Source organism: Meles meles, chromosome 7 (genome assembly GCF_922984935.1).
Source record: "Meles meles chromosome 7, mMelMel3.1 paternal haplotype, whole genome shotgun sequence".
NCBI classification, from domain to species: domain Eukaryota; kingdom Metazoa; phylum Chordata; class Mammalia; order Carnivora; family Mustelidae; genus Meles; species Meles meles.
This window is the reverse complement of record NC_060072.1, coordinates 11794512-11821342: the sequence shown is the minus strand read 5'-3', so window position 1 is coordinate 11821342 and position 26831 is coordinate 11794512. Positions and strand designations below refer to the sequence as shown.

The following is a 26831-nucleotide window of genomic DNA, read 5'->3' as shown; positions in this document are numbered from 1 at the left end:
GGAGCCCAAGGTTGGATCGCACACCGGGCTGGATCTCACGACCTATGAGATCAGGACCTGAGCCGAAACCAAGAGTCAGACACTAACCCTACTGAGCCACCCAGGCGCCCCTCATGTCATAATTTCTAAACAGGAATTCTTTAATCCAACCCACAAGCTTCGCTATGGGGTGGCCAGTTTTCTACCTCAAAACTTCTTTTACATATTATAATTGGTTTTTTTGGTTTTTTTTCCATATATATGTCTGATACTTCACTCTTCCTTGGAAACACTTTTGCTTTCCCAGTTTTATTTTCTCAGACAATTTTACTTATATGACTGCTATTACATGTCCCTTACTTTGTCAGTTGGGTCCCAGAAAAAAACTGTTCACAGATGCTTCTCTTCAAAAGCACGTCAATACTTAAAGAAGCTCGGCTTCTAACGTAGTGTCTCATAACACTCCCAGCCTTAAACTGTTATGCAGACCAACCTACTGTTTTATGCCCATAGAGACTGAGTGCACAGGTAGTAAGACCCATAAATATATCAAAATTTCATTATGGTAAATGTAATGTGCTCTTCATCTGCATAACTCAAAATAATAGAAACACATATATATATAACAGAACAGGAGTAAACCACACAGTATAGACCAATGTGCTGGAATACAGTTGAAGAATCATAACCATATAACCACATGCCCTCCCATCTGCCTTCAACGCTGTAGCATCAGACCTGAATGAGAGCTGTGAATTTACTCTGGAGAGCTTACCCAAGAGGTCCAGGTCCAGGTCCAGTTAAAAATAGCCTGCTTTAGCCTTTAGGCCCAAAATACCTAATAGGATGTACTATAGTTTGACACTTCCTTTAGCCCTATGCATTTCTGTCCAGCCTACAACTTAGGAGCCGACTATCAGAGAAATGGCCACTTGAAAGAGAAGAAAAAAATAATTAAGTGCCATGAAAACACAAATAAACCGAAACTGAGAGAACAGCTAGGAGCTGTAGTTCAGAATTAACTGTATTAACTGTCTTTATTTTCCTATTCTAGGTTTTCAGCACAATCAATTAATATTTCAAAAAATCATGGCATATGAAGGATCACTCAGTCCGAACCCTTCATTTCTTACAGGGATAGTAAAGTCAGGTAAAATGAAGCTGTCTGAGCATATCATGAAGGTGGTTAACACTGTAGTTTGAATCAGAATCCAGGATTCTTCAACATTACTCACTGAAAGCTACTAATTTATTTATTTTATTTATTTTTTAAAGATTTTATTTATTTATTAGACACACAGAGAGAGATCACAAGTAGGCAGAGAGGCAGGCAGTGAGAGAGGGGAAGCAGGCTCCCTGCGGAGCAGAAAGCCTGATGTGGGGCTCGATCCCAGGACCCTGAGATCATGACCTGAGCCGAAGGCAAAGGCTTAACCCACTGAGCCACCCAGGTGCCCCGAAAGCTACTAATTTAAAGGCAAATGGATACCAGAAATGTATTTGATATTGACTTAAAATTTTCTGGTTCCAGACTTTAGTTAAGTTCATAACTACAATGCTATTTAGTGCATCGCAAAATAGTCTAAAATATTAAGTGTAGAGAGAGTGCCCTCTACTGTACATTACCTTTCTGAAAAACAGCAACATTTGGAAACTGCCATCTGTACTTCTCATCTACTCAAAATGAAGCCTCAAGTTTACTATACGCCAGTGACTTAGTTATGTTACATTTATAATGCCAAGTCCACTGCTTAAGACACACACACACACACACACACACACACACAGGAATCTCTCTTAAGTTTCAGAACTTCTAGAGTTGAAAGCAGCCACCCCTGCCCAGCCCTTAATACTATAAAACTCAGATCTCCTGTTATAGCAAACTACCAAATTCTATGGGAAGTCTATGCCCTGAATGGTACCACGTCAAAAGACAGAAAGCTTATAAGCATTTCATCTCACCATAAAGCCTTCACATCAATCAAACAGTCCCTTAAACAGAACAAAAACCCCCAAAACCAAGTTATGGCCCTTAGCTTACCTGGACAACAGGATATTGATAGTCCATACAATATACACCATACATAGCAAAGGGGGAAAAAAAATCTTCAGATAAAGACAGTATCAAAAGTGTCTACACTTTTGCGTTTGCTCTGGCTGTCCTTCCAAAAGAACTAGGTAGCACCAGAAAATCTTTGGCCGACTCCCAGTCTACGCGGAGAGGTATGCTGGCTCAGATGATGAAGCTGGAGCTTGGTTCAGCCCAGGCTTCCACCCCAGTAAGATTCAACACTACCCAGAAGAACTGTTCAGGGAAAAAGCAAAAAGCTCCAACCGAGTGACCAGTTGCAGACTGAAAACTGTACAAGAGACTGGCTATTACTGTTGGTTTTAAACTGACAACTCCACCAGAAACTCAAGAGGCAGAGAATGACAGCCGGGGAAAAGAACATGGGCTCCGCAAAGAGGAAAACAAAAACGGTAGGAAGCACAAGGTATCCAGGATCCAAAATGATATATATGTTTCCGGCTTTAAGTGCGTCAGAAGGAACACTCCCAATCCAGGACATGGAAAGGCAGATGGGACTGGTATTATTTCTCTACTCCTTCTTGGACAGGATGGTGCGCACGCGCACACCGCCCCTCCCCAACACACACACATACCACACACACCCCTGCTAAGTGTCTCCGGCAGAAACAGGTGCTAGGATTAACAGTATAAAACCCCTCTGTCGTGGAAAGGAATAGGAGAAGAAAGAAGTCACACTGCTACATGTGGTAAAGGGATCCCTTTCATGACAGTGTATGTTTGTGTATCATTTAACACCTCCTTCACTGTGCTTTAACAGAGGCTGGGACAGCTGGCAGGATCAGCACTAGAAAAGAGGAAGGTGGCCCCAACTCTGAGGCAACATGAGTCCACTGGAGACCTTCAGATATGCAAGACACTCTCTCAGCTGTTCCGATCAAACATGTAAGGATTAACTCCGGCTGCCTGCAAAAAGGTGGGGGTGGAAAGGTCTTTTCAGAAAAGCCAGCTGCTTTTCCTCTTTTAGGAAGCTGCGGGACCCACCCTACCATTACATACAAACACACATGTGCACGCATATTTCTATAACAGATATTAAAAGCAGTAACGAACATGGACAGGTGTGAAGTCAGTCTGAAAAGGCATGGCAGGTTAGCTTTCAAAGTCTGAACAGCCCATCGAAAACCAGAGAACTGAAGTAATTCTTAGAAAATAGGGCGTACAGTAAGCAGAAAGTAAACGCTTCGTAAGAGGTATACTATTTTATAACTCTTGCTCCCAAGAAATCCCCTGCTTGCGGCAAGCATTCAAAAGTTCAAAATGATAATTCTAAATGAGTTTCAGGGGCTATGATATCTCTCATCTCAGAGAGCCAGGAACACAGCAAGCTTCCAGAAGATTAAACCGTGAGGACTAAAGCTACTGTGAGGCACCTGTGAAAGTTTAGGCACCACTGTGCCCCACCCCCCACCCCCAGGGCAATTTTTCTCCTTTTATGGTCATTGCATTTCATTTTCAGATTGTTCAGAAGAAATTGTTTTTTAAGAGTCAAAATGGCTTTAGTACATCGAAGACAGTTCACTTGGTTAAACATTTGCCTCCAATCGGTTCTAAGGGATTAGGAGGACCTTACAAGGTACTAGATTATCTTCAGACTATCTTCAGGCATGAGGCAGTGGATTCCGGAGGAGTGACAATAATGCATCAGTTCACTACAACTAAAAAAAAACTTGCTAAACCTCTATTACACACTAGGTACTGGGCTTAAGAACTGGATAGGAGCAGACACCGTCCGTGTCAAGAACTTCACGGTTTTGGGGGAAACAGCACAAGGGTAAAACCAAAAGCCGAAAGGATGCAACAGCACAAAATTAAACCTTGTGAGCAAGTTCTCACACGAAGAAGGACATTTTTCCGAAGCTGCTCTTAATGAACACATCCATTGTGTCGCTTTCTCACCACAACTATGCGACTCTGGCTTTGTCAGTTCTCAACAGACATTATCTGAGCCTCACAACATGGTCGATCTGATTTGTCACACACGAAGGGCCTATAATACACATTCTGACTATCTCCCATACAGCTATTAAAATGCTAATTAAGAAATAGCTAAGGTAATGTTTCTGTATTAAAATCTTACACTAAATTTCTACATCGAATCAAATCCTTCTCCAACCCTTTTCTTCCCCGCGCACCAGGCCATTCTGCTCTGCCCCACCTCACCTCACATACAGCGGTGCTGGCCCCGGAGATCCTTATACACTGACATCCGAAATCACTGTTACATTCTTGATGTGACTGGTATCAAGATTCTTCCTGATGGGAAGACTGGGAAATGATGATACCCTATAAACCACAGAGGGCTGCGGTAATGAACTATGGCTGACAAACTTCGTGAGTTAACTCTGCTCGGTGTTTGGTCAGTTTATTCCAGAAGATGGAGTTCCCAGACTGTATTGTAGTTAAGACAACACACTGTAGTTCAAATTCTAGAACAGCTGATATAATTTAAACTTGAAAATGGTCTCTATGTTACTGAGGGCCTCGTTAATTTCTAGAGCTTTAAATTCTTCTTGAGGATAGACCTATATATACAAGGTGAAAAGATGTGACTGACGGTTTATTAAGTGAACAAAATTATATTACTGAACATAATATTACTGAATAATGTGTACAGTGTAACTCTATATTTCTAAATGCATTATGTATCTCCGTATGCCAATCAATCATGTAATTTCTAAGCTTCATATGTCTTACATATGGTGTGTTATGTTTACACATACATGCATGCACATGTGACTTATGACACACTACAGATGCCACATACACACTATGTATTACACATAACATGTATTCTATTCATACACACATATATTATAGGCATAAGACAAAACCTACACTTCTAAGGGGTGGGATGGTAGGAAGGTAGTTGGTTTTCATTTATTACCTTAGAGATAAACTTCTAATATGTTCAAATACATTTAAATTAGCCTTTGGTACTCATATAATTTATCCTTTTATTTTTAAGTTTAAGGGAATCAAGACAGATTTCCCTTTGAGTATAAGTACTTTAAAAATTAGCAATACTGGGGCGCCTGGGTGGCTCAGTGGGTTAAGCCTCTACCTTCGGCTCAGGTCATGATCCCAGGGTCCTGAGATCGACCCCTGCATCGGGCTCTCTGCTCAGCGGGGAGCCTGTTTCCTCCTCTCTCTCTGCCTGCCTCTCTGTCTACTTGTGATCTCTGTCTGTCAAATAAATAACTAAAATCTTTAAAAAAAAATTAGCAATACTTTCTTAGTCTAGTCTATTATTATCACCTTTGCTTTACTTTACATGATGGCCTTACTATAAACCCTCTGGAGGACAGAGTTGATAAACAATCTTAATCATGTTTTACCTAGATTCTGCCAAAACTATGCTCAGGTCTAATAATAATTAGCCCCTCAGAAAAATGGCAAAGTAACTAAATATTTGAATTTGGATTATAATGGCTTCTTGCCTTGCCTTGTAACTTATCTCCTGTAAAAATTTTTAAATTGTAATTTAAGACCAATAACAAACTAAAATCCTAAAAAATACTTATGCCATTTGAAAAGGCACATACTTTGCAATATTATGAATGCTTTCATAGTATTAAAGTCTTTGTGTACTGATCTATTAGAAACATAAATACAGAAAATGGCCTTTTATATATATTTCTCTGCATCTCTTTAGCGAGACACACAGACTTCCAATTTCAACAGCTGGCATACCTATGATGTCTGTTAGAATGTAATGATATCAGAGAGAAACAGATGTAGTAATATTTAAGAGTGAGATCTCTAGAAACTACCTTGAGATTTACGAGATTTAGGTTTTGCTAAGGATAAAGCAGACCATCTACCATGTCAGTCCCATGCTATAGGACATGACCAGTGGTGACCTTGCAATGTGATCTGTACCATCTACAACCGAGGCCTCCCAAGACTTACCACGTACTGCAACACCAGAAAATAGTTGAGATTCTTTTCTTTTCTACTTTTTCATTTTTTTTTTAAAGATTTTATTTATTTGTTTGACAGACAGAGATCACAGGCAAAGAAGCAGGCAGAGAGAGGAGGAAGCAGGCTCCCTGCTGAGCAGAGAGCCCGATGCGGGGCTCGATCCCAGGACGCTGGGATCATGACCTGAGCCAAAGGCAGAGGCTTAACCCACTGAGCCACCCAGGCGCCCCAACTTTCTCATTTTTTCTTCTCTCCTTTTCCTTCCCTCTAATTATGCCACAATCCTACCGTGAGTGTCCAAAGACAGTGAGGCTTCACAGTAGAATGTTTTAGCAGAGATTGCAAAGATCTCTGCTCTAAAGATATAAAATTAGCTTTAGGGACAATAATCTCAAAAGATTCCAAAGATTTCTGTGTACAGGGATAACGCAGAAGTTCAAAAAGGACAAGGCTTGAGACAGACAGATGATGAAGGGGAAGAGAGAAAGAAAGACATACATGTGGGCAAAATATGTAATTAGAAATCTGTAAGACTTACTTAAGGATCAGTGTGACCAGTCTGGATGACTGTGGGTGAACAGTGGCAAATGCTAAGAAAAGCAGGCTGGAGTCACTGTGGAGAGCCTAGGACATCAAGCTCTGTATTTCAGACCTTGTATCTTCAAAGACTGTTTGAGAAGGAAAGTGTTACAAAATTAACATTTTGTGAAAATGGCTCTGGCAACTGGAAGAAGAAGAGAAAAGGGAACAGCCTGAAGGCAGGGAGGCAGGGAGGCCAATTAGAGGCTAGAATTACAACAGTCCAGAGATTATTAATGCAAAACCACAGGTTAGCAGTAGGAATAAGGAAGGTCTAGATGTAGCAGACACTACAAAGGCACCATCCACGGAAGTGCACACTGTTCAGAAACAGGGCATAAGAGAAAGGGTAATTAAATATAACACTGTGGTTCTAAGTCTAGTTGACTGGCCAAGTAAGTATTACACTAATAAAATAGGGAAATCAGAAGCATAAACTGGTTTGAAGTTATGGCAGGACATCCAATAGGAAATGTCGTACCAGAGCCAACAGGAGTCTGGAAGGAACAGCCAAGGGCAGAATGTGGTTGATTGTTCTCCCATATTGACCTAGTCAATGTTTAGCGAACAACAATAATGTGCTTCAAAAACAAAAGAGAGAGAGGACAGACAGACAAAAGACAGAGAGGAAGAAAGGAAGAAAGAGAAAGAGAGAAAGAGAGGGAGAAGAAAGAACAGCGGATACAAGGCAAAGGGCTGAAAATAGAACCTTAAGGAATACTCACTTCTAGAAGGCAGAAATAGCAACCAAGGATAAAAAAGATTAAGCAGGGTCATGTCCGATTCACAAAACCCAGGACAGAGAATATCTGTCACTATTCTTACACTAGGGAAAGTATTTCATAAATTGATACCAGCGGTGAGCATACAGCAATGTCAAGTAGAAACAGAGAAAAGTTTTTTTTTTTAAATGACAATTTAGGAAAGATAACTGAATTTAGCAAAAAGGGGATCGAAAGAAGTTTTGTGAGTGAGCTGTTTTTGCAATATCAAAAGGATGCAGCAAAATTAATACATTCTTGATCAGCATGGAAAATACACACGATACCTACGCATAAATTTTAACAAAACTTTCTATCTTAGGATACTTGTCTTGCAAATGAAGTACAAAAATAATTACTGATACATTCCACCACCCGCTGTCGCCTCTGTCAAGGTGGACTGTTACCTTTTTTGTCTCTGTGCCTTTGATCATATTGTTTTCTTACCCATTTCAAAATTACCAAACCTTTAAACAGATTCCTTCGAGGTCTACCTTCAATGCTATCTGTTTCATGAAGCTCTTCCTGATTACTTCCAGACAGAAGTAATTTCTCTTCTGTCTAAACTTCATGGTACTTTATCTTTAGCTGACTAACAGCACTAACCACTTTCTATGTGTTTAGCCACACTTGTTTAATCTATTAGATGATTTCCTTCAGAGCAGGACCTGTCTGTTCAATTCTGTATTTCTTTCAAAGGAAACACTAAAGCCAATACCTCTCACAAGCACTGCCCACCAGCATGTGAGAAGGGAAAGTCCACAAACACCTGAAACCACGAATCAGGCTGAAATGAACGGACTACCAGGAACAGACCATCTTGCGTGTGTTCCTTCAGTCAATACACGATCGTTCCACTGAGATATCCCCAATGTTGTGTGAAGTCCCAGGAACAGAAAAAGCTCTCAAAGAGCTGCCGGCAGAGGAGAGAAAACAGGAAACAATAATCACCAAAATACCATTTAACAAATGCCCTTCTGTGTTAGTATGAAACTAACTAGTTTCATACTAGTTAGTTTAACTAGTTAGTTAGGGAGAAAAGCCACAGCTGCCACCACTGCCACCACTGAACTCCCTAGAGGGACGAGAGCCAGGAATATTCCACAAGCAGTCAGTGCTTGAAACTAACTGTGAAAAACTGTGAAAAACTCGTTAAGAGTTTTCCAGGAGGGTTGGGGTGGGTGGTGGGAGCTCAGAGGCAATGGAACAGCATTCCAAATGCATACAACAGCGCCATACTTAGGGCGCGTACAGAAAGGCAGGCAGGTAAATATACGCACAGAAGTCTAAAAAATAAAATTCTGTTGGTCCTAAGGTACTGTGAGGATTACTGAATTTTCTAGACCAATGGAAATGCTTGAAATTACACCTACCAGAGAACAGTAAATCACAGTTAAGTAAGGACTCCTCTGTGTGACACGTGGTACAAAAGGAAGTGTGGGTAACAACAGGACAAGCCATGCTATGGCTGAAATGCATTATTCTATTTGGAGACAGAGACGAGGCATGCAAATGGTGAGGCTAGGAATTAGCATTTTTGTTAGAAGTGTCTTTTGTTACTCTTTTCCCTCCACATCATTACTACTAAGAAGTAAAATATATCCATAATATATAGGCCAAAAGACAGTCACCGTAAATCCAGAAAGACAGTACGTAAAGGGTAAGGGTAAGGATATCTTTTAAAGCAGAAAATAACTATAAATATTCAAATACTGTTAGGAAAATACGTCTACAAATGATCCCACATACATTATCTTACATAACAGAGCCTTTTAGCCTCCCCAGAAACTTTAATCTTAACTTGTTCATAATACCTCTACGACAGGTTACAAAAATCATCACGCTATCTCGGAGCCCCTCCAAAAAGAGGCAGATTTTTTCTCCAGCCCTTGAAATTGCTCTTAGCCTTCCCTGTGGCTTGCATTGGCCGTTGGGCATTGGGCGGTTGGCACACGTGATGCAATCAGAGACCTGACAGGTGTTCGTTCACTGGGCCTTGCCCTCCCTTGCTACTCTCTGGCACCCTGTGACTACCGTGTGAGGGTGGATGGAAAACGAAGTGGAACAGAAATGAACTATTCCAGTTGTGTTCCCGTGACCCATCAGCTTGCCAAGTGCCAAGTGTGAAAGTCAGGTCATCCCGGACCACCCAGCCCCAGCCAGTCCAGACAAGAAGAACCACTCAAATTCCTGACCCGTGGAATGGTGAACGGGCAAATGATTAACACTGTTTAAAGCCATTAAGTTTGGGGGAGGTTTGTTATACAGCAAAACCTAACTGACACAATCTCATTTCATAACATTAAGAGGTACATGCCTCCCTACTGATGCCAACATCACACTGTCTTAATCACTGAAGCCGGAAATCAAGCTGTGCTAGTTCTCGAAATTTTCTTTTTCAAAAGTGTTTTGGCTTCTAGGTCCTTGGCATTTCCATATGAATTTTAGAATTAGCCTGTTAGCTTCTATAAAAAAATCTTGCTTGGATTTTGCCTGGGATTACATTGAACCTAAAGCCCAGTTTGGAGAGAATGAACATGCTAGGATACCGAGTCTTCCGGCTCATGACCCCAGTTACCTCTCGGAGAATATCTCTCAGAGTATATTTCTCATTCCACTGTTCAAAAACAGGTTTTAAAGTTTACGACTATCTTTTCTCTGGGCATGTACTGCAATCAAATGCTATACCTGAGGTTTGTGATAGGTCATGATCACTTTCCTCAAGTCCACTAGATCCCAAAATACTCACATCCCTATAATGTCTTATAGTGTGGTATTGGTGTCGAGGTCGAAAAACACTTCAGTGGAACAGAATAAAAAATGCAAAAGTAGATCCACAGACACAAAAGCAATTCAGTGGATAAAGAATAGTCTTTTCAACAAATGGCATCAGAACAACCGGATAGCCACATATAATAAAAATGAACCTAGATCCATACCTTATACCACATACAACATCTAATCTAAATGCACCACAGCCTAAAAATGTAAAAGATGAAATGATAAAACTCCTAAAGAAAACCTTCATGACCTTGGATGAGGCAAAGATTTCTAGGATATGACCCCAAAGGCACAGTTTGTGAAAGAACAAACTAATGAAATGAACTTCATTAAAATATTCTGCTCTACAAAGGATACTGTAAGGAGAATAAAAAGACAAGCCACAACTGAGAGAAAGTATTTGCAAAGCATGCATCCGATAAAGCACTTATATCCAAAATATATAGAAACTCAACCACAAGAAAACAAGTAATCCAATTTTTTTTTAAGAAAATGCGTAAAAGATTTGGAGACTGGGCCAAAGAAGATGTAGAGATAGCAAGTAGGCATATGGAAAGAAGCTCGGTGCCATTATTCATTCAGAAACTAAAACCACAAACAATCCCACTACATACCTATGAGAACAACTCATATTCAATGGATGGACAATAGTGAACGCTGGCAAGGCAATGGAGGAACAGAAAGTCTCAGATACTGCTGGTAAAAGTGTCAAATGGTAGAGTCGGTGGTGAAGCAGTTCAGCAATTTCTTAAAAAGTTAAACATACACCTACACAGGATCCATCCATTGCGCTTCTCAGTATTTATCCAAGAGAAATGAAAACAAATATTCAAATAAAGACTTGTTCAGGAATAGTCCCAGCAGCTTTATATCTTCATCAGAAGGTGAATGATGACCAAATTAGGGTATGTCCAATGTAGACGATTATTCAGCAACAGAAATGAATGAGCCACTGGTATATGCAAGAACATGGATGAATCTCAAAGTAATTACGTTGGGTGAAATAAACCAGGAAAAAGAGTATTTATTGTGCTTTCATTTTTACAAAACATTAGAAAACGCAAACTAATCCATGCTGAGAGAAAGAAAGATTATCAGTGGTTGCTTGGAGATGTGGAGGGAGAGTTGGAAGGATTACAAGGGGCATGAGGGACCTTTTGGAGATGATTAATATTGTCATTATCTTGGTCGTGGGGGTGATTTCATGGGTGTGCACATACGTTAAAACTTACCAAATTATAGCTTTACATATGTGCAATCTATTGTATGTCAATTAAACTTCAGCAGAGCTGTACAAAAACAGATGAATTCCTGCCCCACTCACCACAATGAGTTCGTGGAGGGCTAGTTATTTTCTTTGGGGAGGGGGTGGACAGGTAAAGGGAGCTGGGGAAAGTCACTGGCATGCCCTACAACACTACAGAGGAGGTCTTATAAAAAGGGAGAGGGTGGGTAGGGTAGCAAATTAGGTGGAGATTTAAGCATAAGAGCAGGTTTTTTTGAAAATCACTTCTGATTAATCGACTTTCGATCACTGCTGCATACCCCCTTAGCACTGGCACATGTCCTTTTCAACTTCTCAGGCATGTAATTTCTGCCTCTCCCACCCCAGGAGGCCAGGAACTATATAATCTGTCCTATTCCTCGAGGCATCCCTAACACCTACCTAGCAGAGTGCCTCACCAGTGCACAGAAGCCACACAGTGTGCGGTTAAGAGCTCAGGGCTCTGAAGCCAGACCATCACTTCCTAGCAGTGTAGCTTTGAGAAAGTCATTTCGCGTCTCTCTGCCTCAGGCCCCATATCTGGAAAAAGAGACAGTGCTAGCAATGCCCACCTCATAGGGCTGCTGTGACGGTTACATCGGCCAGCATACGATGCGCCGGGTATCCAACGAGTGAGTATTAGGTTAGAGCTGCTCTACCCCGTCACTGCCTTCGTCACCATCATCATCTCCAGTAATTTGGGAAGGGCGTTTAAAGGAGATTCAGAATTATCCGATTTATGAAGCCGGATCTATATATGTGAGGGCTAAGTGGCCTCGAAAGGAAGCAGAAAGCTTGTGAAGAGCTATGTAATTGTGTTAGAGGGAGGAAAGGCAGTAGTGGGGAAGGAGGAAGGAAGAGGAAACTCCCACACACGTGCGGCATAAGGCAGTGCATTTCTGTCAAATTACTCAGTCCAGTGAGAAGACCATGCTGACCAGGAAGGCACTGGAAATATATAAAGGAGCAGAGAAAGTACAAGTGATTTTTATCCCAAAGCACATCTCCTCAATTGCAAAGCAGGTAACACGTTCTCTCTTTTTAACTAACGGTACTGAAAAACACTAATAAACCATTCCCTTGTGCTCCGAATGAAAAGCTACCCGAAAAGCGAGGCCATGGGGTCTTGAACGTCGAACTGCCTCCCTTCTTGGATTGTGTTCCCCAGGCTTGTGCTTACAGATGAACTGTCAGGCATCACCTGCCTCTCATCCCTCCTGGGGACTGGGACAAGGTTCTGACAGCAGCAATGCAGCAGTGTGGGAATCCTTGGGTTGGCACGAGCCCCTTGCTTGATTCAGACCTGTAATCTCTTCTGACTTTGATTTAATGCAGCAATTACTTTTAATGTGGTTTGAAGGAGATAAATGCCCAGTGTAGCCGGCTGTCGCTTACTCTGCTCACGATGCAAGAACATTTTTTAATTAAAATTCTCTTTATGATAAAGGAGCTGCTTCGCTGAATGTTTCTGTGCAGCTCTGATATGGAGCTTCCCCCAAAGCGGATTAGAAATCAAAGTCGCCCCTCCTCACTTCTGGCAAAGCATGCACATACACAATCACTCCATCACCTAAAGTGAGTTCTTTACCCTAAATTTTTCCCATTTATATAATTAGATCCTGGTAGCAACTTCTTTCCACTTCCCACAGTCTCAGTGTCAGCATTACAGCCCCGCCAGTAACGAAGACATCTTGCATTTTTGCAAAGAAGTTCCCTTAAATAAATTCTCCTTAACCTAAAGTTCCCTTACATAAATACATAAGTTAAGTTCCCTTAAATACTTTATTTCCTTTAAAATGAATATGCAAAGTAAACATCCATAACTATATATGCATCAAAGGGCTGTACCCACTTCATTTGGAAAAAATAAAGGATAACTGATATAAAATATCAACAGTTCTAAAGGACAGTTTAATTTTAATTCATGATACCATGATTTGCTTTATATTCTATATTTAGGAATCCCTGAGTAATTGTTGTAAGTGAAATAATCATAGAAAGATTAAAATAGAGCCCACCAGGCTATTTTTCCTCATGACATAAAACCATCATGTTCCAGAAGTTGAAGGACTCGACATCAGATACTCCAATCATTAGTTTAAAAAAACGAGAGCAACCACCACCCAACAACTGGAGGTAATTCTGTGGGGCTTCAAGAGAGATCATTTACTGGTTCCTGAATCCATCAGTAAAACTTTTGGTCCAATTACAAAACTTCCCACCCTTAAAAGAAGAAATAAGAAAAGAAAAAAGAAATAATGTCTTATGCTTAGTTAGGACCTATCATGTTTATTGCCTGAAGAGGACAGACATTGACAATTATCCTTTAAGAGAAAGAAGGTAAGAAACAACACGAGGTCCAAAGCAGTTAAGTTCTGTGAAGTGGAAGCAAAGAGATCCAAGATGAAATACATACGTATTTTCTTTTTCTAAGGCACACAGCACAATATCAATGTGAAGGTCAAAAGGTAAGAACTGATTTTCTGTTCTAGTATGGGAGAGTGGTATCTCAATTATAACCATTTTAACTGTATTTGTTGACTAAGAGCCTCTAAACTCAAATGACATTCCCCTTTTAGAAGAGTGCCACATGCCTTCTTAGGAAATCCAAGACGAGCACTAGATTCCCTCTCAGGAGGCCTTGCGGAGACTTACTTTAATCTTGGGTATAAGAATACAGAACTGATGTCATCCTTGCAATACTAATGCTACTCTGGAGAAGTGCATGTGGCTCCATGGCTCTTTGTGAGAAAACTGATCTTCGTTATCAGAGAGAAAGATACCTTTGGAAACACAACTATATGAATACATACTCTACACACACACACACATACATCCTGACCCTTGGGAAAGCGGTCTGGCATAATTAACAAGATTAAAGAGAGATTTAGGATAAATAAGATGAAAGTTAGTCTGATCCTTACAGGATTAAACCCCAAATCCTAATATGAATCCAACGATTTTTAAGATCAACACCATATAACAGGATTAAACCAATAGCTGCTTTTGTTTTCATACTGGAAACAATCACAGTTGGCAAATCCAGGGCCTACAGCAGACCTTAGCAGTTTAACAGTGTGGAGTTCAGGGCTAAAAATAGGGCCCTTACTCCAGCTCCGCTTGCTGACTGCCCTACTTCCACAGGTCCAAAATCCCTTATGTGTAATTCCAAAGTCCAAAAAGCTTGGAAAACTACATTTCTTTCTTGCCTCCTTCCCCACCCAGTTTTTGTGCTGGTGGAAGACAGGCTCATTTGGTGATAAAATGGGACAACACCATAATTGGTGTAAGTAAGCAAAAACATTTAGCTGTAAACAGATGGATGAATGTGATTACAAGGTGTTGCCCACAGCCAACTAGGGGTGTATACGCCCCACTATATGTACTATCTTTCCTCTCCAAACTACAAAATATTCCCAATTATGACACAATATCCGGCCCAGGAGTTTCAGAAAAAAGACTGTGCACAGTTCTTCAGCTTAGAAGTAACCATGACATGAATAATGGCAAATCAGGAAAACAGGCTTAAATTGCTGACACAATAAGCAATACCATGCAAAATAATTAGCCGGCAAACTGCAGCCAGTGTGCTGAAGATGGACGTCACTGGGGATAAACCAGGACGGACAGACACGCCTGGAACCACGGATGCTGAAGACTGATATGCTGTTTTAAGAAAGGCAGGATATTTTAAGGCAGATTTCTCAAAAAGTGTGGGTTAGGGGTAAGTGACAGTATTTATTTCTCTTGGAACATTTATATTTATACATTAATTTAAACAAATATTTCTCTTTGACCAAAAAACTACCAATTAACATAAAGCAAAACTACCGACTTCTGCTTCCAGTAAGAAGGAATATACTTTCCCCTATTTCTCCCAATTTAAAACCCTAGATAGCTGATATATTAAACAAACAGAAGACTCCTACAGGTGGAAAGAAGACAGCAACTTGGCTCAGGAACTCAGGACACGGTGGTGAGCTCCCTAGGTTTTCTTTTTGCCTCACGGAGCCTGGACTTGGGAGCAGCAAAACCTGGAAATGCCAGCAGGCGCAGACCCCCCCCCCCAAAAAAAACAAAAGGCCCTAAGGAGAGCCTATTCTCTGCAATCAAAGGACAAGGAAAGGGGAAGTCAAGCAAGACAGAAAACGTTTAGACTGCTCTAACACAGCCAAAGCTAACCTCAGTCCCACCCATGTCCGTAAAGACCTAGTGGTGAGCCTAAACTGCCCTTACCAGGCTATCCCCAGGCATTCCAATACCCGGCCCAAGCAACCTTAGAGAAGAGAAGCAGGGAGCCCGTATGTTCACCCCTACAGATTTATAAAACTTTTAGGAAAAAAACACAGAAGAAAATCTTCAGGACCTAGGGCTAGGCAAAGAGTTCTTTTTGACTTGACACCAAAAACATGATTCATAAAAGGAAAAATTGATAAGTTATACTTCATCAAAATTAAAGACTTTTGTTCTAGGAAAAGACAAGCTACAGAGTGAGAGAAATGTTAGCAAACCACACATCTGACATATGGGACTACTATGTGGAATACAGAAAGAACTCTTAAAACTCAGCAGTATGGATACAATCCAATTGGAACCTGGGGAAGACACTGAGGCTTCACCAAAGCAGATCTACAAACGGTAAATCAACGCAAACAAAGATGTCTAACATCATTAGCCATTAGGGAAATGCAAATTACAACTACAATGAGATCCCTAAAGTATCTGTCAGTATGGCTAGGAAAGAAAAAATAACAGCATCAAATCGTGGTGCGGATGCCGAGAAACTAACTAGCACACTGCCGGTAGGGACCTAAAATGGTACAGCCACTAGAAAGCAGTTTAACAGCTCCCTAAACAAGCAAGTATGCGATTACCCTCACATCGCTGGCAACAGCACACCTGTGCTAGGTCTACCCCTGAGGACTGTTCACACAGACATCTGTACACAAATGTCTACAGCAGCTTTATTCATAAGAGGCAAAAACTGGAATTGACCTAGATGTCTTTCAACATGTGAATGTTTAAAAAACTATGGTACATCCAAACTATAGAATACTAGGAAAGAGGAAAAAGGATGGACATAAAGGCAAGGACCAAGATGAATCTCTAGGGAACTATGCTGTTTCAGAATGTAATCTCCAAAGCTTATATGCGACCTGATTTTATTTATAAAACATTCTTGAGATGACAAAAGTACAGAAATGGAGAACAAATCAGTGGTTGCAATGAGTCAAGGAGAAGCAGGGGCAGGTGGCAATGCCTGTGGCATGAGCGGGCAACACGAGGGGTCCTTCTGGTGATAGAAGGATTCTGTATCTTGACGGTGTAAAGTCAATTTCCTGGTTGTTGATACTGTACTTTTAGTTTTGCAAGATGTTACCAATGATACCCATGGGATATCTCTAATCAATTTCTTGCAACTGCATGCAAATCTGCATTTATTAAAAATAGAAGTTTAGTGAAAAGGAAAGTCTTTCTGTTGTTATAAAGGACATTACTGGGACAATTAGTAAACTGGGATGTGGGCTGCACATCAGATAACAGTATCTATATGAAATGTCCTGGTTGTTTTAAGTGTACTGTGGTTATGTTTTTAGAAAATAAATATGCATTTTGGGCTAAAGGGGCATGAAATATATGTGTGTATATATACACATACACACACACACACATATTTTAAAAATTTATTCTCGGGCGCCTGGGTGGCTCAGTGGGTTGAGCCTCTGCCTTCGGCTCAGGTCATGGTCTCAGGGTCCTGGGATCAAGTCCCGCTTCAGGCTCTCTGCTCGTCAGGGAGCCTGCTTCCTCCTCTCTCTCTCTCTGCCTGCCTCTCTGCCTAACTTGTGATCAATCTCTGTCAAATAAATAAATAAAATCTTTAAAAATAAATTAATTAATTAATTTAAAAATAAAAATTTGCTCTCAAAGGCTCAAAAAGAATTATAGACAGAATAGTAAAGCAAATGTGACAAAATGATATGGAAAAAAAACTTTTGGGGAGCGAGGAATACATTCATTACCTTGACTGTGTCGCAGGTATTTACCTATGCCAAAATCTCATTAAATGCCACTTTAAAATATGTGTAGTGAATCCATAACTATCTCAAAATAAAAAGTTTAATTTAAAAAAAGACCACTTGGCCCTGAAATCCAGAATGCTCTAAATACATCTGCCAGCAGCTTTATATTTTGATGTCACCCAGAAAACGACAAAACAATTATGCTTAATGTTTATGATTATTATAGCATGTACAGAGTTACCAAAACATTTTTCCGCCTTTACAATGTATTCTTTGTGTTTACTAGACACACAGCTGCCCACGACCTAAGACAAAATCAGTCTGCAGATACCTCCTCACAACAGCCTCTGTATTTATTACTCATGCTTCTTAAATATATTAACTAAAGGCTGTTGCTCTGGTAAGGCTACTAGAACTTATAAGAGGTTTCCTCTCTTAATGTTTGATCGGCTTTTTTTCATTAGCATTCTTTGAAGATTATTTTATAAAGAAAAAAACAAGGTGATCCATTTGATCATCCATTTCAGAGTTAAAATTTCTTTCACTGTCTTCAGAGTAAGTTCCTTTCAATTACCTTAGCCAAAAACGAAAGACAGCAAACACTTTTAGATATGCTTACTTTGCCAATGTAATAGCCAACATTGCATAACACACCTCTTTTTAAAAACTAGGTTTTATTTTACCTATATGAACTTTTAAAACAGGAAGGGGGGAAGGTTTAAGACAGAAGCTCTGGTTCGAATCAATTAAGGACCAATACTAAATTGTAGGATCTTTCTAGAAAGTCTGGGGTTACTACTACATTACTTATCACTTCCCACTTAAAACCACCACGAGAAAGGACCTATCAGACTTGGAAATCATCTTTTAAAACTAAGACAACATGCACAAAATCCTGAAAAAATGATCATCAAAACCACGTTTCTTATGAAACTGTCCAAAAGTATGCCATTATTCACCACCTGAATCAAAAGAATCCAGGAAAATCAGTCCCCCGGTTCTAAAATATCTGTGACAGCAAGAAGGAAAAACTGACTTGCTATCTCTTTCCCTTCCAGTCCAACCGGGCTGTCTCACACTCGTCAAGCTTTGGGCTAACAAGTTTAGTAATTCATTTCTACCTTCGCCCAAAACATACAGAAGTCGCTGGATCTGTGATGAAGCAATGGATTGACTCAGCATCCCAATCAAGCCTGCTACTGGTTCACAGTACATACAACAGTGCTTGGCCAATGTACTGTAGGCCTGCACAGGTGTGCACAATGTATTGGCAGAAATAAAAGAAAACTAGATAAAGGAATAGTGTCTTCAGCATTTTTATCAGAGTGGCCTTGAACCCCTAGTGTCCAGGCACCAAGAGTCCCCTCCCTAAAATACCACCTGACCTATTTACCTCAGCTTCAGTATCCTCGGATTCTAGACTGGCCCATGGATCTTCGATATTGCCTGACCTTTCAGTTCCTACTCAACCCTGGGTGAGTAAGCCCACTCTGGCTGTGATTGTCTACACATATAGACCCTCACTCCAAATATATCATCTGGATCCAGCCTGCCATCTCCAGCACAAGCTACCAGAGATGGAAACAGCCAATTTCACGTTGGCCTCTGTGATCTTGATTCCCTGTCCCGTACTTCCCACTACCTGTATTTTTAGTGTGGAAGATGTGACTGGAGCAATTCTGTATTTGTTACTTTTCGGTATCGTACAATTTAGTTTGCTAGCAGTATCTTCTTAGGATGTATCCTTTTATACAATAGGATACATGACTTCTTCAGAGTCACAGTGAATGATAAAGCCTGGTTTGCCACTGTTTTTCCAGTATCTTCCATCCGGCCCATTAAATAACATGCTCATATCTCAGGTCCATCAATTACCTTCCCTTTTTTTTTAAAGTACTTGATCAAGAAGTTAAGTTCTTTAAAATCCGAATTCTATTACACATATTTTTACCTTGAATTTAATCCATTCTTCATGCACATGTCAAGCAACATTAATCACTGTTTAGCCTCCAAATACTTCCTGGGGCACCAAGTTCACTGAATTTTGGCTAAGTCTAGGTAGAGGTAGACGACAAAAGAGTTAGTGCATTCTTAATATAGTTGGGCTTCACAGGGCCCATGATCCTCTGAAAATTGTGTGCAAAATGCCATAAATATGTACATTGTTCTGGGGACCTGGTCCAGGGCTCTCATTAGATTCTCAATGAGGTTCAAGACCCAAAATAAAGATTAAGAACCAATAGGCCAGAAAATTAACAGGGTTTTGAGATAATTCCTTCTTTATGGAGCTGTTCCATTCAAACACTCCTATTTTTCCTTGGCAAACAACTAATATTTCTAGTTCAGGTATTTTCCCTAAGCTCACATCTGAATCCTACCTCTTTTGAATGTTTCCCTTTGATTAAGGGACCTTTAATTTCATTTCCAAACCTCTCCTGCTTTCACAAACCCCAACCGCCTCCTCCTCTATGGGCTAGTAGGCCAGAGACCCAAATCCTAGTCCCACTGTAATTCTTCCAAGTCAGTGACCAACTGACAAGAAACATTCCAACTCCAACATTCCAACTGTCTTACTAAGGGGCTAGTTCACTAAGAGAGATCTTTGTTGTGTGTGTGTGTGTGTTGTTTTTTATTAAACAGTTGTTTAAACCAATCTGGCTTCAAATCCTCAAGGGAAAATATGGGGTCAAGAATCTATGGTCTCTTTTTGGCCATGCCTGAATTTTCCTCAAGTCATCCTACAGCTTTCAGGCTGAACAAGCTTCAAGACAGACATTCTTTTGGTCACTCAGTAAAAATGACAGACATGAAATCAGTGTTTCTTAACCACTTTTAACACCCTTGTCCTACAGCATTTACTCACTTGTATCTTCCATCAGCCCAGAAGAGCACAAACAGCCTTACTTTCTGAAATGTTCATTATGACTTAGAGGTTTAAATATAGTCTCTCTCACCCCATCCCTGGACTCTGATTTATATACCTCCTTCTCATCCCTGACTGAGATCCTGGCTCTAAACATACAGAATATGAATAAGGACTTCTGGGACAGGGTCCCTTTAAAGAAGGTTAAAAATAGTAATCTATATACAAAATGCTAACAGAAAAGGGCTTTTCAACAACCTTTTTGTCATAACGCAAATAATACAAGTGAGAAAAAAAAAAACAATAGGGGTTTCTGGTTAACTGAGAACTGTAATATGTAAGAATCAATAAAATAACCCAGAACCATACTGAGACTATCTGAATCACATTATGAACATAAATATTGCAGAGTACGTGTAGACAAAGAAGGAGATGGCTAGATTTAGACAGAGCATACCCTTTTCTGGGTAAATGGCTGATAAAAGCAGGTCTCAGTTTCCTCTCAAAATCAGTAGGGTTTGCTTGGAGGCAACAAGGAGTTTAATAAACTCTATTCTCTTTTTTAACATTTTTTAAAAGATTTTATTGACTTATTTGACAGAGAGAGAATGAGCGAGAGAACATAAGCAGGAGCGGCAGCAGAGAGAGGAGAAGCAGGCTCCTTGTTGAAGAGGGAGCCCAACATGGGACTCAATCCCAGGACCCTGGGATTATGACCTGAGCCAAGGCAGACGCTTAATGGACTGGGCCTCCCAGGCGCCCCTACTGAACTATATTCTTTTGACCTTTTATTTGAAGAACACATAAAAAAATGTGATTTCGTCCACTTAGCAATGCAATGAGAGGCATGACTACAGAGAACATGAAATTTAAAGAAACCAATTCACTCTCAATATATTCAGGAGTGCTTTTATTATTATTGAAAAATATATGATTTTCTACATTAGAGTGAGCAGCACCACTTCGCCCATCCCTTGCTGGTCTTGTTTCCATTGGTTCCATAGTTCCGAATTGTTAATTTTAAAGGTTTAGTCTTCTTGTTCTTACTTCTTCGTGCCAATTGGCTTCCACTCAACAGTACCCCGGGGGAGTTGGTATGTTGCTACCTCCCTTGAAAGCTGTTCTAAAAGGTCACTATTTTCATTTGTGTTAAGTACCTGGGGAGAGATAGACGAAGAGCAACTGAACTCCGGCAGTGCATAAACACGATTCCGAGACCTACACTCTGAAGGAGCCTCAGGGTTCCTGAGGGGATGCGTGCTACATGGCTGGAGGAGAGGGGAACAAGAGAAACAGGAAGGTATGATAAGGAAAGGAAAACAAGGAAGGAAGCTGTGCAGGGCCTAGTGTGGGAGGAGTGAAGTTCTGTCCAGTGGGGACATGGAGCATCTGACTGAGCATAACATCAGCAGGTGGCAGTGGGAACACCGATGACGGCAAAGTCCTGGGAGCAAGGAGCGACTCCACGGACATAAAGACTGCTCGAGATGCAGCCTGGGAAAACACTGACCTCCTGCAGGAAGACGCCAAGACCCAAATGATCAAGTCGTAAGGACAGAGTGAACTAGCCTAATCTGAGCCATTCTTAGCCAAAGGGCTCAGTGTGACAGCACAAGGCAAAGTCTGACTTTTCCTCGAAAAACAGGATGGAATGCCATCAAACTCAAATCACGAAAAAAAAAAAATCCAGATCCAATGAATTTTTTAAGAAGTCACCAGGAAGAAATGGCTGAGTGACTCCCCTCAGTCAACTGGATGAGGATTCAGAGTTGGGCGCAGGTCCCAGGGAAAGCTAGAGCGCCACCCTGTGCCAGAACAAAAAGACCAAGGCAAGGTCTTTTTTTTTCCAGGTTAAAAACTTTCTATTTGGAAGAAAACAAAACAAAAAACCACTCCAGAAAAAAGGTCAAGGGAGGAACACTGTAGGAAAGTCAAGCCGCTGACCTCCGGCGGATCACAAGAGCCCGCGCTGAAGCTGGCCCAAGTAAATCCTCATCTTGGTACTGTCACTTGTCTTCCGCACCCAGATCTCATTGGCTCCGACAAAGCTGATCACGCAGCTCAGCTTCTGGTTGTCCTTTGACTCCAGACAGATGGCCTGGCTCTTGTGGTACCATCTTTTATCATAGTACAGTTTCCCGTCTTCTATTCGAGCTTCGAATCTCTGGGCTGGAGACTCTGCCGGTGTGGCAGGCAAGTGTTCAGGAGAGGACGGGGATGCTGGTCTCTTGGGTGACTTAAGCTTATTTAACGTTCTCAGATCCTCCATGATCTGTTCGTCTGTTAACAAATAGTTTAGCTGGGCAGGAGCGGTTTTCTCCTCTTGTCTGGGATGGGGACAGGATCATTTGGTCGCCTCCGCAACTTTCTGGTCATGATGGGTTTCACTTCCATAGAATCTCCCGTCAGCTCCATAGTCAGCTTTTCATTTTCGATCATCTTCTTCTTCTCCTCCAGCTCAGCGATCAGGTTCTCCTTCAGCTCCACCTTCTTGTCTTCGAATTCTTTCACCGATGAGCCAATCTAATAAGGATGTTTAAGCCCTGGCACATGGGTAATAGGGCATCAGATTATTTAAAGACTGTGCTGACTAGTGGGAGAGCAGCTCCTTAACATAAGGGCAGATTAAACTTTCTAACTCAGAGTAGGTAAGTGCACTCGCATGCCCTGTATATCTGTAGCTGGGCAGGGCAAGGGCAGACAGAGACTGACAATTTTAAGCAAGATGGTACACTTGAGCTCAAATCAGTTCAACATCTATTAATGAGTACTGATAGGTGTTCAGCACTGCTGGAACACTGAGAATTCATCCCTGACTGGGAAGAATTTATAGGAGAAACTGGAGTGGCCTGTCCATGACCACTGACCATAGGGCTATCAGGATTTGATATGTTAATGACTAAAATGGTCAGTATAAAGGCTAGCAAATAGTAGGCATTCAAAAATCGGCAGCTGCTAATTCGCGTCATTACAATTACGACCGCCATTATCACAATACCTATTAGTGCGTTGTAGGGATAGCAGATTTTTAAGTCCTAGGAGAAACAGCTTTAAAAGGTGCAGAATTTGCTTCCAGATGGTTTCTTAAGACTGCGCATCAGACCAAGGATTTATATTAAAACTAGGACAAGACCTCTCCCCACTCATGATCTAGTTTCTACAACAGTCTCATTGACACTGTTTCTGGCAAACTTTCTCCATCAGTCATGGAAATGTTAGCACCAACAAAGTCTCGCACCCATGTCACCCATTTTTTTTACATCCTGTGAAGCTCACTTCAAAGTTTGTTGTGATATTCACAAAAGAAGAAAAGCCACTGAGACTGCAGAACAACTACTTTCAAATGTCACAGATCAAAAGGGAGAAATTGGGGAGAGGGGCCGGCCCAAGGCTCTTCCTTCTCCAAGAGTAAAAAATACATCACTGTCATCATCGACTCCCATAATGACCGAGAGGCTTTAGTAAAAGCACACATGAAGAACAATACCCCTAGCCTCCCCAGACTAAATTTTATGAAATAATGGTGTGGTATCTTGCCCAGTAAAGGGCAGGGGACTAGAGGAAAACAAACCAGATTATGTTCTAAAGTAATTAAAAAGCAATTAATTTAGACTAAAATTGGTTTAAAGGTTTGCAGTATGTTTAACAGAAAGAAATATAAAACACTCCATCTACTTGCTAAATTTTTTTCCTTTCCTTTTCTTTCTTTCTTTTTTTTTTTTTGAGAAAGAGAGTGAGCACACGCATGTGTGCATGAATGGTGGCAGGGGCAGAGTGGGGGGAATCTCAAACAGACCCCCCCCCCCGCATGGGGTCTAACTCAGGGCTGGATCCCAGGACCCCAAGATTATGACCTGAGCCAAAATCAAGAGTCGGATGCTTAACCAACTGAGCCACCCAGGTGCCCCCTGCTTGCTAAACTTATAAAGGGCTAAAAAATATAGGAAACTCATAAGTTCTTAGAAAATACACCCAATTCAGGGAAGAGGTGAACAGAGAAAGAGGGCAGAACATGAGAATAAAAATACAAAGAAACCAAAGGAGAGAAAAGGATAGGGTAAAAACATCAAGGACCAATCCTAAATACACCAGGGAAGGAGTTAAAGAAGAGAGGAAAATGAAAATGGAATGAATATTGGTTGAGTCAGAATGAATCATAGCTACTGACCTGCTCAACACCTTCACTTCACCGATGAAAGACACTGTGGCCTCACAAGGTAGAGTGATTTCTTTGAGTTTACTGAGCTAGATAATGGCAGGTCTGTAAAGGCAGTGAGTGCAAAATAAATATTCAAATTTTTGAAGAATTAAAAAGGTAAGTGTAGGGGCGCCTGGGTGGCTCAGTGGGTTAAAGCCTCTGCCTTCGGCTCGGGTCATGATCTCAGGATCCTGGGATCGAGTCCCGCATCGGGCTCTCTGCTCAGCGGAGAGCCTGCTTCCCTTCCTCTCTCTCTGCCTGCCTCTCTTGTGATTTCTCTCTGTCAAATAAATAAAATCTTTAAAAAAAAAAAAGAATAGAGCCCGGCATTGGGCTCTCTGCTCAGCGGGGAGCCTGCTTCCTCCTCTCTCTCTCTGCCTGCCTCTCTGCCTACTTGTGATCTCTGTCTTTTAAATTAATAAATTAAATCTTTGGGGAAAAAAAAAAAGGTTAAGTGTAATGGTCTAACCATTTGCGTGTCTCTCCCCTCCAAAATTCAGTAGTAAAGCCCTAAACCCCACTGTGGCTATATCTGGACACAGGCCTCTAAGGAACTACTTAGGGTTAAACGAGGTCATGAAGGGATGAGATTAGTGTCCTTACAAGAAGAGACATCAGAGAACTTGCCACATGTGCACCCATGCATTCCTGCTCTTGCCCTCTCCCCCAACATGTGCATGAAAAGGTCATATGAGCACACAGGGTGATGGTGGCAAACTACAGGCCAAGAGCAGAGGCCTTGGGATGAAACCTGCTCTGCAGGCACCTTGGTCTCGGACTTCCCAGCATCCCGGACTATGAGAGAGAAGCCACCTGCTAGTGGTAATCTGTCACAGCAGCCCTGGTGGCCTAACACAGCAACCACTGAAGTCCTTTGGCGAAGCATTCAAACAGAAAAGTTTTGACTTATCTGTTAAACCTAAAATATACACACACCTTAGCCCGTTTTCTTTCTGTTTGAGAATGAGGATCGAGCCACTCCCTGGCTAGGTGCAGGTAACACTTCCAGACGCAAACCTTCCCTACAAGGTATGATAAATAGTAGAAACTCAGTAAACTTTCAAGCAAATAATTAATGGTCAAAACCTGATTCTGTACTTAAGAAAATAACACACTCTTTACCTAGTTCCACACTATGCACCACTGATAGCAAGTAACAAATGCTCAAATGTGTGCGTGCGCACACGTGTGTGTGTGTGTGTGTGTGTGTGTTTGCAGCCCACACCATAGAGAAGTAAGTGCTGTTTTAAAAGTCTGAACAAGTCCAGACACCCTTTCCAACTTGCCTACTCTCTCCCTAAACCTCTTTTTATCCCCTTAGGAGTTATGCCTTGACATTTTAAATTTCACGTTTTATTGGCAAAACAAAGAAGAATTCTCACTACCAGATTTTAAGAAATCTGCCTAATCTACTTTGTTTGGTAAAATAGTTACAATAAAAGTAAAGAGCTTTACTGTCCACTCTAACATAAATTTTTAAAGTTATAATTAAAAGTTAGCTTACTTTTTAGTGAAAAGTGGCAAAAATCCTGAGAGTTCAAAGGAAAAAAAGTCACTGTTAAAAAAATGCAAATTATCAATACAAAAAGTAGCACTTTTAATTATGCCTTCTAGTACTGTCCTTTCCCAAACTAGTCGCCGCCAATTACCATGGACTGGAAAACTGATAAATGAATGGACTAAATATATAAAAGACAAAAAGCCATGCAGGACATTAGGAAAAGAAAGGGAAAAATGAAGGGGGGGGGATCAGAGTGGGAGATGAACCATGAGACTCAAACTGAGGGTTTCAGGGGGCAGGGGATGGGGGATGGGTATTAAGGAGGGTACATACTGCACGGAGCCCTGGGTGTTATACGCAGATAATGAATCATGGAACACTACATCAAAAACTAATGATGTCCTGTATGGTGACTAACATAACATAATAAAATTAAAAAACAATTTTTTTAAAGGATAAAATAAATAAATAAATAAAATAAAAATAAAAGAGACCAGTTACAGCACTAAAAATACCAATTCATAGCTATATTACACAAAACAACAGAATTTGGACATTATAAATACCAAAATAGTTTTTCTGTGATTTCATGGAGGAGAATTTTCCTATCTTATATCACAAAAGTGTAATTTGATATCTGGGGTTTAATTCCTGCAAATAAAACTAAAATGAAAAAGAAAAAGACAAAAAATAAAAAGAACCCAGAGTTTATAAATATGAAGGGAAACTATTTTAATTAGCATTTTCAATTGTCTTAAATTTGTTAATGAAATGTGTCCAGAAAAAAAAAAAAAAAGGTTGTATCAAGAAAAGGAAGCAAAAGGAATACTGTTCTCCGCCTGACATTTACTAGGCAATATACCACAGCACAC

At 40.8% G+C, this 26831-nt stretch overlaps 1 protein-coding gene and 1 pseudogene across 13 annotated transcripts in view; both read right to left on the bottom strand.

The window, feature by feature from the left end:
- The window catches only part of RBFOX2 (RNA binding fox-1 homolog 2), a 272185-nt gene that overhangs the window by 100174 nt on the left and 145180 nt on the right, over positions 1 to 26831 (bottom strand). The gene's annotated exons all lie outside the window — the stretch shown is intronic.
- Positions 22154 to 23247, bottom strand: LOC123946800 (annotated as a pseudogene).